A 13101-nucleotide genomic window follows, 5' to 3' on the forward strand; every position below is an offset into this window, starting at 1 on the left:
GGATTGATAGTTTGACTATTTAAATGACTGGTAATGTAGCAGGCAACTGTTAGTGTTGTCACTGATCTGACTGAAATCACAATGGAGTTTGTCTGTCACTTTGCGTCTTGCCTGCGGACTGCTGCCTGCCAGTCCTAGGTGAACGTTTCAGTACTTTGTTTAGTGAGTTACGTGACTTTCGAAGTCACAGGTCCGCAAATAAATAAAAAGTAACCATAATCAATATAATTTCGCGGAAATATTTTGTTATTGTTCTTTTGAAATGTTTGATTTGGTTGACATTGACAAGCAACAATCATCCATGTTTTCTGTTCTTTCTTTCATGTTGTACGTCAGCTCCCCCCAGGGGCGAGAGGAGGACACAGGAGCAGCAGGCGGCGGATGCTGTTCATCAACAGGGCCAGGATCGGGCAGGCGAGGGCTCCTCTGCTGGCCCCAGTAAGTTTTCATTTTAGACTAGTACCTATTTTTCCTAGCGTTCCTCATTTGAATTTTTTCAAAATTGTCTTTGCTCTTCTTGTAGACTGTATCTAAATTCTTATCCTGCCTCTACTATGACTCCCTGTGGTATTACTAGATTATTCTTATTAGTCTGTCTGTGTAGCTAACTAAGATTGCACGGTTGGCGAAACTCCCATGATTCTAGTCAGCAATAGCTCTATCAACTTAGTGCAGTCCTCTGGGATTGTCCATAATGTCTTTTGAAGTGTTCTATCTGGACTCATGCTTGCAAAAATTGCAAAACCTTTCGTTCAGTCACTCTAGTCTGGAGGACCAAAAAACACAGATTGTATTTAAATTTAAAAGCTTTATTAAAAGTAAACACATTTATTAAAATGAAGTCATAATAAAACTAAACGTTTAACTGATAATGGAAAAGTGGTTAGTGCTGACGATTAATTGAAGACATTTCTTGTGGTCGAGCCGAGCTCTCACCTGGTTTCAACTTGATCTTGTTGTTAGAAGTCCATCTTCTGTCTGTGTGGAGAAAAATGGTGCGTGTTAAAAAATCAGCCTTCATCAGTTGTGCCAAAAAGTGCAGCAAGACAACCTTCCCTGGAAAAAGGGACATTTTTTTTAACTTTAACGTAGACAGTCACAAATTACATTGTTTTCACATGTCTTCATTCCTAGACCAAATACTAGTGACTAGTGAGTGCTTTATTCTAAGATTCTTAAATGTACTTTGTAGGTGGAACATCTGGTGGCGGGGCCAGTGTGGTGGTGGTGCTCGACACGGAGGCGGAGGGCAATTCATCATCAGGGGAGGAGGCGGCGGCGCCGGATGTGAGAGTTGAGACGGTGGTGGCGGCCAGAGGTAAGCTCTTATATATTCCTTACTTATTGAGATTGAAGACTAGCTGGGAAGGCAAGAATATGAGATGCATGGCTGGGTGAATGATGAAGCAATGATGGGTGGAAGGACAACAGCCTGGGTGGGTGACACAGAAACTGTATGTGTCCATATACCTGGATCATGCTACTATCTGACTCTTAGATAGCATATGTGTATCTAGAGCAGGGGTACTCCTAGTACGGCCCGCGGGCCGGTGGTGGCCCGGCAAGCCTTCGTTGGCGGTGCGCTGACCTTGCAGACAATCACTGCTCCCCCGGCCCCCACAGAGCAGAGGCTTTTTTGTATTTCACCTGTTAGCGCCCCTGCATCTCCACTCTGACAATCACTGCTCCCCCGGCCCCCACAGAGCAGAGTGGAGATGCAAGGCCACAAAGAGGTGAAATAGAACTAAGCCTCTGCTCTGTGGGGCCGGGCAAGCAGTGATTGTCAGGGTGGAGAAGCAGGGGCGCTAAAACAAACAAAGCCTCAATAATATGTTAATGGTCTTTTAAAGACCTGTTAAGTACTTTGGTGTTGTTGTCTGTGTGTGCGCGTTGAGGAAGCGGTCTCAACCCGGGCTGAAGGCTGACACAGATAGACACACACACAGTGAGATGACAGAGGGAGAGGGAGGGCAGGAGGGAGAGAGAGATGGAGGGAGGGCAGGAGGGACAGCAGGAGGGAGAGAGATGTATGTAAATGCTGGGTCTGGTGGCTCAGTGGATGAGGGCATCTGCTGCAGGGACCTGTGTGCAACCTCATGGTCACAAGTTATCGTTTTGCTTTAGCCCCGCCCCCTCTGACTCCGCCCCCACCAGTGCGGCCCTCGGCCCCAAACTACACTGTAAATGTAGCCCCTGAGAGAAAGTTTGTGAGTACCCATGATCTAGAGAGAGTAGACGGTCAGTGGATGAACTAAGTGTAACTTTGAAGAGCATGTAACACTAACACTGCACCCGCACGTCCGTTCCAGTGTAGGAAAGGCAAGGAAAAGAACTTTTAATTTTGTCCAAATACTACCATAAATAGTAGCAGTAGTTTGTATTGCAAGCACTGCATAGATCCGGTTATTATGGTGGCCACTCCCTACCTCTCTTAATAAGTTTAGTAGTACTCAGTCATTCATGTGTGGATGTATCACTGCCTGTCACTCAATAAAAAGCAAAGCACCTAAAGTCATCCCATATATAAGCAAAAACATCCCATGTGAAGTGATAGATAATCAGATTATTTATCTTCTTCAATTTTCCATTTCTAGTACTCATTTCCACTGTAGGGTGAAAGTTAAATTAATTAAGCAGTAGCCCTTGAGTTGTAACAGAGTATTCTCAGTGCCACCCGTAATAGAAAAGTAAGAGATTCACCACCTGCATGTACTGGACGGGTACAGTAACGCAACGGCAACGCAAGTCTAGGTCACTCCTCATGGCGTGCGTCTCTTTTTCTCGGGTGCAAGTTTACCGCGCTGGCATTATGCCGGCTTGCAGAAAATAACGTACCAATTTTCCAAAACAAGAGACAAGAAGAAGAATAAGACTGGTGTACTTTCATAGTCGACTCCAATGGAAGTCCACAGTGCTCATAGAATTTGTTCCTTAAACTCCCACTAATGTTAGAGCAAGGATGAAGAAGTGTGAGGTTAGATAGATACTGGCCTCAATAGTTATGTAATGCGCTTGCAAGTTGCTAGTTGTACTGCAGCACACATTTCTGCTGAATGATTGAGTTAATCTTAAAGAGCATTGGTTACAGACTATGTCTTTCTTTCTTCATATAGGTTCTCCTTCCAAACGAACAAGGAGGAAGGAGCTGGCTAGAGCGGCCCGGCAACGGAGAATCGAGGCCACTGTTGCGGAATATCGGCGGCTGGTGGCCCTGGAGGACGTGGAAAGTGTGCGGTCGACAACAACGACAACGTCGTCCTCCGTGGCCTCACCGGCTGCCACCGTGACCCAGCACAGTGGTCCACCGAGACTGAGCCGGGCTGCCAAAGGCAAACGCCACCCCCGAGCAGCAAGGCCAACAGCTGCTTCTCACAGGCCTTGCACCTGCAAGGCAGTGAAGGCACGCCTGCGCCGCACCACCCTGATGGTGTCCCGCCTTCAGCAGGAGCTCGCCTTGCTCCGCGAGGAGCATGATGCCCTGGCCCAAAAAGTGAACAGCATCCACCCATAGTGTCCCTTGCCCCTTTTTTAGAGACTTTTGGGGGGTGGGAATTGGGAGTTGGGTTTTTGGGGACTTTTGAAGGACAATCGTTGGGGTTAGGGAGGGTCTTGCGGGAGATTATTTTGTTAGGGATATAAATATACTTTTTCAAACTTTATCTGAGCATACCTGTTTTTTACTGCTTGCCTGGTGGGTGGGGGTTTAACGTTGACTGTTTTCCTGAAAGTTTAGTTCCATTTTCTTCCTTTAAGTGTAAATGCCCAAATGTTTTCAACACTAAGTGCCTCTCACAGACTAAGTGAAGTGAATCCAAGAGTCCTAGGACTTTAGTAGTACTACCTTCAGGCTCTCGTCTCTCGTACTAATACTCCATTATACCCCCAAACCACCAAACGCTTATCTTACCTGTAATTTGTGTTTGAAAGTAGGGCTAGGCCCAGGGCTGGCTCCACGGGAAACACCGAATAACGTTGGCAATCTTGGTCGGATAAAATTTCCTCATAGCGGTGGTAGTAGTGGTGTGACACAGTGGCAGTTGCATGCCTATGAAAAAAAAGAAAATGAAATCTGGTTTGTCCTCCTGAGCAATTCAACGGTACAACTGAGAATATAGCAGGTGACAGAAGTACAGTAGAGCAGTGCCACATTGTAGCCTAACAAATGGTAAAGTATAACTACTAATTCGGTTGAAGTTCTTTCACATTAGCAATGGTTCTTTGTCAAGCAGAGTAAGAATATATCATCGACAACTGTGGAAAGAAAGAATGCGACAGTACAGGGCCTGTGTGGAATTATTGATAACTATATTCAACATAAGGTCTCTGTAGCCAGATACCCGAGAGCCTTGCTGGTCACTATAAATCCATTCACAACAACACTCAATGGGGTTGGTCTGGAAGGTGTCACGTTTACTCCCCGTGATCCAGTCGATGCAAATATGGTTCCACCTCCAAATGTCACCAACACCCAGAAGTGTAAACACAGGGTGTTCGAGGCATTAGGCGAGGGAGAAAAATAACAAACTAAAATAAAAAATGTGGGATGGGTAAAGGTAGGGTCAGCAGGGAAAGGATACCTGTAAGAGAAGACAAGACAGGCATCAGTGAAGTGATGTCCTAACATACAAGGGTACTCTCATATAGTCTCACTAAATAGTCTGCAAGTCTCCCGCCTACTCATGGGAAATGTAGTTTCATAGTACGGTAGGCGCTTAGGGGCTGCGTAACCTGACAGAAGGTATAGTAGATAGAAAAGGAGAAATTGCTTTTTTTCTAGGTGTCCCCTCACTCACCAGGGTTGCCCCTTGGTGACATGCTTCATCATTGGGGCCATCCCAGTCCTCTACGGCCTGGGGCGTGCTGCGACTTGCGAATTACGTAGGAGCACTTACAAATGACTATGTGTGGTGCAGATAGTGGAGTGGACTAAGTGATGTGTTAAGGGATCAATGTAGAAGCCGAGAGAGAGCAAAGAAATGCAGTCACAGTCAGAGAAAAAGGCAAGGGATACTGTATCTATGTGGTTGTAGTGGTCCTGTTGGAAGTGGTAAGTAAGTTGCCCGCAGAAAAAAAATCCTCCTATTAGCGGCACTCCTCCATTGCAGCCGACGCTTCGTCCACCGATGTTGGTCACCAGAAGACACCCTGTCCACTGCCTGCCTGATGCTGAATTGTGGCTCGCTACTGTGAAGCCTGACTCCATCCTTTTTTCCCCATTGCAGAGACTGAAACCCGGCCTGTAATTATTCAACGAAAAACAGGAAGTGATATAATATTACAACACCACTGATAAATAAATATAAGGTATGTAGGCTGTGGAGTGCAAAAAGTCACAATTTGTTTTTCCTAGTAGACAGACAGTACAATGTTTTTGAAAGTGCGTACTCTGAGTCACCTTTTGAAGGATAAGTAAGTATGGGCAAATTAATGTAGCGGATCTTGCCCCTCAAGCTAGGTGTACTGTAAACTGTGTTTTAGAACAAAAATAGATCTTCCTAGCAGTGCTCCCACCCAAAAAACGAGGCCTAGCAGAAAACTGGAGACAAAACTTACTTTGAAAGTAAAAGTAGGCCGAAGTACCCTAATTACCCATTACCCCCCGTGGATTGTATTCAAACCACTTGCAAGCAACCAAGCAAAAGTAGCCATAGCCAGCATCGCTCCAAGACTCGAAATCCCCCCCACTCAAACACATGCAATAGAAATACTGCTAACCCTAACGAACCCTAAGTTAAGAATAGTGGCAAAGGCTTTCTTTAACTATGCCAAATCCCCCCTTTCCCACCATGGATTTTCTTCAAATGACTTGCAACCAAAATTACACATTCTCACGAGTGCTCTAAGACCCCAGAACTCAGTTTGAAAAATCTAGAACACCCCGATACACATGCAATCCTGCTGCTAGGGCTAACCCTAACGAACCCTAAGTTACAAAAAGTGCCAAAACTAAAGGCTTTTCCGCGCGGATTTTGTCCCAACCACTTCTACCCGGTATTAGACCTTCCCAGGAATGCCCCAAGACCCGGCAACCCACCCGCCAAGAAGCATAACACCCCCAAACAGGCCAAAAGCAAAATCTCATACTTGCAATATTTCTGGGCCTTCGGTCCAAACGCGCTGCGTAGCTAGGCCATAAGTCGGGGTTGGCACGACGGATTTCCTGAAAAGCAAATGCAATCAAGATTAGAGTGTCCCAGCAGTGCTCCCAGACCACGAAACTCACCCGCAAACAGACGGAACCCCCCCTAAGAGCACCTCAAAGGCAAGCAAGTCATCAAAAACACAAAAAAAATTCCGCCTGGGATTTGGTCCAAAACACTTTTATCCGGTATTAGAGCTTCCCAGCAATGGCCCCAGAGCCGTCAACCCAGGAGAAAACGAGTAGAAGACCCCCAAACAGCCAAAGAGCAAAAGTACAAAAATGGGGACTTAGTCACTTTTTCACAAATTTCCCAAATCACTCCGCGCGCGCTCTGCAGCTAGGCCCTAAGTCCCCTCAGCCACCATGGATTTGCTTCAAACCTCTTGCAAAGTAAAGTATATATACCCAGCAGTGCTCCCACACCACGAAACTCACCCGCAAACACCAGGAAGCCCCCCAAACAGGCCCCCGAAAACGCTACATAGAGCAAAATGTCAGAAATAGCCCAAAAAAAAATCGGCCTGGATTTTGTCCCAACCACTTCTACCCGGTATTAGACCTTCCCAGGAATGCCCCAAGACCCGGCAACCCACCCGCCAAGAAGCATAACACCCCCAAACAGGCCAAAAGCAAAATCTCATACTTGCAATATTTCTGGGCCTTCGGTCCAAACGCGCTGCGTAGCTAGGCCATAAGTCGGGGTTGGCACGACGGATTTCCTGAAAAGCAAATGCAATCAAGATTAGAGTGTCCCAGCAGTGCTCCCAGACCACGAAACTCACCCGCAAACACCAGCAAGCCCCCCAAACAGGCCCCCGAAAACGCTACATAGAGCAAAATGTCTGAAATAGCCCAAAAAAAATCGGCCTGGATTTTGTCCCAACCACTTCTACCCGGTATTAGACCTTCCCAGGAATGCCCCAAGACCCGGCAACCCACCCGCCAAGAAGCATAACACCCCCAAACAGGCCAAAAGCAAAATCTCATACTTGCAATATTTCTGGGCCTTCGGTCCAAACGCGCTGCGTAGCTAGGCCATAAGTCGGGGTTGGCACGACGGATTTCCTGAAAAGCAAATGCAATCAAGATTAGAGTGTCCCAGCAGTGCTCCCAGACCACGAAACTCACCCGCAAACACCAGGAAGCCCCCCAAACAGGCCCCCGAAAACGCTACATAGAGCAAAATGTCTGAAATAGCCCAAAAAAAATCGGCCTGGATTTTGTCCCAACCACTTCTACCCGGTATTAGACCTTCCCAGGAATGCCCCAAGACCCGGCAACCCACCCGCCAAGAAGCATAACACCCCCAAACAGGCCAAAAGCAAAATCTCATACTTGCAATATTTCTGGGCCTTCGGTCCAAACGCGCTGCGTAGCTAGGCCATAAGTCGGGGTTGGCACGACGGATTTCCTGAAAAGCAAATGCAATCAAGATTAGAGTGTCCCAGCAGTGCTCCCAGACCACGAAACTCACCCGCAAACACCAGCAAGCCCCCCAAACAGGCCCCCGAAAACGCTACATAGAGCAAAATGTCTGAAATAGCCCAAAAAAAATCGGCCTGGATTTTGTCCCAACCACTTCTACCCGGTATTAGACCTTCCCAGGAATGCCCCAAGACCCGGCAACCCACCCGCCAAGAAGCATAACACCCCCAAACAGGCCAAAAGCAAAATCTCATACTTGCAATATTTCTGGGCCTTCGGTCCAAACGCGCTGCGTAGCTAGGCCATAAGTCGGGGTTGGCACGACGGATTTCCTGAAAAGCAAATGCAATCAAGATTAGAGTGTCCCAGCAGTGCTCCCAGACCACGAAACTCACCCGCAAACACCAGCAAGCCCCCCAAACAGGCCCCCGAAAACGCTACATAGAGCAAAATGTCTGAAATAGCCCAAAAAAAATCGGCCTGGATTTTGTCCCAACCACTTCTACCCGGTATTAGACCTTCCCAGGAATGCCCCAAGACCCGGCAACCCACCCGCCAAGAAGCATAACACCCCCAAACAGGCCAAAAGCAAAATCTCATACTTGCAATATTTCTGGGCCTTCGGTCCAAACGCGCTGCGTAGCTAGGCCATAAGTCGGGGTTGGCACGACGGATTTCCTGAAAAGCAAATGCAATCAAGATTAGAGTGTCCCAGCAGTGCTCCCAGACCACGAAACTCACCCGCAAACACCAGGAAGCCCCCCAAACAGGCCCCCGAAAACGCTACATAGAGCAAAATGTCTGAAATAGCCCAAAAAAAATCGGCCTGGATTTTGTCCCAACCACTTCTACCCGGTATTAGACCTTCCCAGGAATGCCCCAAGACCCGGCAACCCACCCGCCAAGAAGCATAACACCCCCAAACAGGCCAAAAGCAAAATCTCATACTTGCAATATTTCTGGGCCTTCGGTCCAAACGCGCTGCGTAGCTAGGCCATAAGTCGGGGTTGGCACGACGGATTTCCTGAAAAGCAAATGCAATCAAGATTAGAGTGTCCCAGCAGTGCTCCCAGACCACGAAACTCACCCGCAAACAGACGGAACCCCCCCTAAGAGCACCTCAAAGGCAAGCAAGTCATCAAAAACACAAAAAAAATTCCGCCTGGGATTTGGTCCAAAACACTTTTATCCGGTATTAGAGCTTCCCAGCAATGGCCCCAGAGCCGTCAACCCAGGAGAAAACGAGTAGAAGACCCCCAAACAGCCAAAGAGCAAAAGTACAAAAATGGGGACTTAGTCACTTTTTCACAAATTTCCCAAATCACTCCGCGCGCGCTCTGCAGCTAGGCCCTAAGTCCCCTCAGCCACCATGGATTTGCTTCAAACCTCTTGCAAAGTAAAGTATATATAGCCAGCAGTGCTCCCACACCACGAAACTCACCCGCAAACACCAGCAAGCCCCCCAAACAGGCCCCCGAAAACGCTACATAGAGCAAAATGTCTGAAATAGCCCAAAAAAAATCGGCCTGGATTTTGTCCCAACCACTTCTACCCGGTATTAGACCTTCCCAGGAATGCCCCAAGACCCGGCAACCCACCCGCCAAGAAGCATAACACCCCCAAACAGGCCAAAAGCAAAATCTCATACTTGCAATATTTCTGGGCCTTCGGTCCAAACGCGCTGCGTAGCTAGGCCATAAGTCGGGGTTGGCACGACGGATTTCCTGAAAAGCAAATGCAATCAAGATTAGAGTGTCCCAGCAGTGCTCCCAGACCACGAAACTCACCCGCAAACACCAGCAAGCCCCCCAAACAGGCCCCCGAAAACGCTACATAGAGCAAAATGTCTGAAATAGCCCAAAAAAAATCGGCCTGGATTTTGTCCCAACCACTTCTACCCGGTATTAGACCTTCCCAGGAATGCCCCAAGACCCGGCAACCCACCCGCCAAGAAGCATAACACCCCCAAACAGGCCAAAAGCAAAATCTCATACTTGCAATATTTCTGGGCCTTCGGTCCAAACGCGCTGCGTAGCTAGGCCATAAGTCGGGGTTGGCACGACGGATTTCCTGAAAAGCAAATGCAATCAAGATTAGAGTGTCCCAGCAATGCTCTCAGACCATGAAACTCACCCACAAACAGACGGAACCCCCCCTAAGAGCACCTCAAAGGCAAGCAAGTCATCAAAAACACAAAAAAATTTCCGCCTCGGATTTGGCACAAACCACTTTTAGTGCTTCCCAGCAATGGCCCCAGACCCGTCAACTCACCTGCAAAGAGGTAGAACAACACCCCCACAAGTGCTGAGTCTTTCTTCATTGGGCGTAAACCAGCCCTCTGCTTTGATGGAAATAGGAGTCTGGAGGAGGAGGATAGAGGAGCATGTTCTTCTGAACTTGTGAACCTGAGGAATGCAGACTGCGGCACCTTCAAATAAATTAGCAAACAAGTGAAGACAGTTCTGCTGATGGGCTTGTCTTTGTGATAATCTGATTAAAGTTTGAATTATATTAACTGTGCACAACAAAGAAAGACAGACACACAGGAATAAAAGTGAATAAGGATGAAAAAGAAAGTTATTGATTCGTTGTCTCATTTTCAGGGCTCGAAGTCGGAATCACGGTCCAGGAATAAGAATAAGGCTTCGTCATCATACTCTGCGAATTCAGCCCGGGTGAGGTCAGTGCCACCTGACAGAGTAGAAATTCCCTCATCTATGGTGCTGGCCACCTCCTCTTCATCCGGCACGCTCTCTCGTACTCTTATATCTGGTGGTATGAGGTGCTGATTCATCTTGATCATTGTTAACCTCTCCACATTTTTGGGCGAGAGGCGGCTCCGTTTGGGAGTTACAATCCCACCAGCCGCACTGAAAACCCGTTCAGAAGACACACTTGCGAGTGGGCAAGACAAGTAGTTTAAAGCCAGGTTGGTGAGCTGTGGCCACAATTCTTTTTTCCCATGCCAATACGCCAATGGGTCAGAATTAACATAGACCTCTGTGGAGTCATTCAGATAGTCCTTCACCATCGACTCAAGGTCCTCCTCCAAGGTTCCTCCACTTTGCGTAGCTCTTGCTGTGCCTCTGGCCTTTTGAGAACCAAACCCACGCAGAGCTAGCCAATCCTCTTCAGCCTCCAATGTTTCTGCTGTCTTTCGTGCAGATGATGCGGTTGCCGGTGTCTTTAACGGCTGAGAGGTCACTTGTGCCACAGCCACAGGTGCAGAAGTGGATTGTTTTGACTGGGGATGGCCTGCTGATGTACTGCCATTTCCTTCAATTTCCAGCCGTTCTGTTTCAAACTTCTTGGCTGACAAGGCTAGCCAACGTTTGTACTTTGTAACATCTTCATCAGCAAAAGAAAAGAATGCTCTGCCTGCCAGCGCCTTTTTGTAGCGTGGATCCAGAATAGTAGCACAAATGTAATGCTGTTCTGAGTGGATCTTTTGAAGATGTTCATCACCTTGTAGGAGCTCTAATAATTGCTCAGCCAGAAGCAAAGAAGAGCCTTTCTTTTTGTCATCTTTTCGAAACACAGAACACACCTCCTTCAGTTGGTCCTCCAGCATGTACAACAATGGGATAGCTTTTCCCAAATTAGAGTCCTCCTTGCTGACTGCACGCGTGAAGACCTCAAAAGGACGAAGCATGCGTGTTAGGCTTTCAACTATGTTCCATTGCGGCCCACCCATCCTCAGCTCCTCTATACCCTCTTTCAAGAAATATTGATCGAGTTGCGTATACTGCTCATACAGACGCTCAAGCATGTAGAAGGTTGAGTTCCAACGTGTTACCACCTCCTGGATGAGTGCTTTCACTGGCATTTGACATTGATATAGAATGCTCCTCAGCTGCTTGCGGGCCTTAAAAGAATGCCTGAAATGCTTGCAAATTTTTCGGCAGTTCTCCAATACACTGGACGCTGCACTGAGTTTATTACCCAAGAATTTTTGGACAACCAGGTTTATACAGTGCGCCAAACACGGCACTCTGAAATAGTAACCGTCCCTCATGGCCTTAACTATATTGGAGCCATTGTCCGTGGAAACATAACCAACCTTGCGTTTTAGTGGGGACAGACAGTTAAGGACCTTTGTGTTAAAGACATCCAAAATGTTTTCTGCTGTGTGACGTTTCTCCAAACCAAACATGGCTAGTGTTGCATGTTTCCGAGCACCTTTAAAAACAATGTTAGTGTCAACACCTGAGTTTAGCTTTGCTTTAGCCCCTGAAAAAGAGACCCAGTGTGCAGTGATGCACATGTAATCAGCGCCTGCGCCACTGCTCCACATGTCTGTTGTCAGATGTATAGTGTGAACAGCACTCTTCTGCAAAGCTGCCCCAATCGCCTTCAGAACATCTTCATGTAGTGCTGGAACCGCAACTCGGGCAAAATAGAACCGGCTAGGAACCTTCCATTTAGGGCAGAGCGCTGCCACTAATTCTAGAAAACCAACCCCTTCGACAAAAGAAAAAGGGAGAAGGTCCAGAGCTAGCATTTTAGCCAGCTTAGTGTTATACAGACGGGTCATTGGGTGGTTGCGTTCATATTGCGCTTCTGTAAACAACATCTTTTTAATGTTGCCCTGGACCAATGATTTACGGGATGATGATCTCTTCGACCCAGTTACGCTCGCTGATGAACTTTTCCGCATTGATGTCTCACTCTCTCCCACACTCTTAGTGTGGCTCCCATGGGGTGTGCTGCTGACATGGGAACTGGGTGTAAGTGAAGTGTTTGGATCGTCTTCTTCTACCTCCTCGTCATCAGCAGATGACAAATCAACGTTTTCATTACGTGCAATTCCGGCTTTCTTGACCGCCTCTAGGTGCGGAAACCATTCGACAGGGTGCCTTCTCTCAAGATGACCTCTCTGGCCTCCGGTACCATAGTTAGAACCAAGCTTACCACGACTATATCGAAGCTTACAAAGGCTACAAATGGCTACGTTTTCCTTTTTTGGGCAAACACTAAAGAAGTCCCAAACTGGAGACTTGAAATGTCTTCGGGGGCCGCCGCCGGAGGAGGCGTCGATACTGGTGGTGGTGGTCCTGCTGCTAATGACAGATGAAGTGGAGGATGTGGATTGCCGAACTTCAGTACGTTTTGCACTTTCACCACCACGAATTGAGGTCGAGGACGAGGTGGGTACCTTCTTGCGAGGAAGAAATATGGAAGCGGTAGGTTTTGGTGTACTACTTAACTCCAAATCTAATGATTCCATTTCCATTGCCTCCTCGCCGACATCATCATCACGCTCAGCAGCTTCTCGGGATAGGGTCAAAATGTCTCTTTGCTGCATGCCCGGTGGGGCTGCAGTGACCTTTGTGATGACTGCCTCGTCGTCATCGTGAGAGGCTTCATCACCAGCAGTATCTGTCACTTCTTGTTGAGCCTCATCACACTCCATAGGTTTGAGTTTTTGGACGACCTTCCTTTTACGCTTAGGTACCGGTGGCAGATCATGGTGTGCCTCTGCCTCACTGTCAGACCGCAGTTGTCGTGGTTCCCAAGACAGATCACTTGCACCA

The 13101-nt window shown here is 47.6% G+C and overlaps 1 long non-coding RNA gene across 1 annotated transcript; it reads left to right on the top strand.

Moving 5' to 3' along the window:
• Nucleotides 1-339: 339 nt before the first annotated feature.
• Nucleotides 340-3446, top strand: LOC147728225 (uncharacterized). Its single transcript, XR_015309543.1, has 3 exons — nt 340-438; nt 1193-1318; nt 3114-3446. It is a non-coding gene; the product is annotated as an uncharacterized LOC147728225 (long non-coding RNA).
• Nucleotides 3447-13101: the final 9655 nt, after the last annotated feature.

The sequence above is a fragment of the Lissotriton vulgaris genome, chromosome 3_1, assembly GCF_964263255.1.
Source record: "Lissotriton vulgaris chromosome 3_1, aLisVul1.2, whole genome shotgun sequence".
In the NCBI taxonomy this organism is placed as follows: domain Eukaryota; kingdom Metazoa; phylum Chordata; class Amphibia; order Caudata; family Salamandridae; genus Lissotriton; species Lissotriton vulgaris.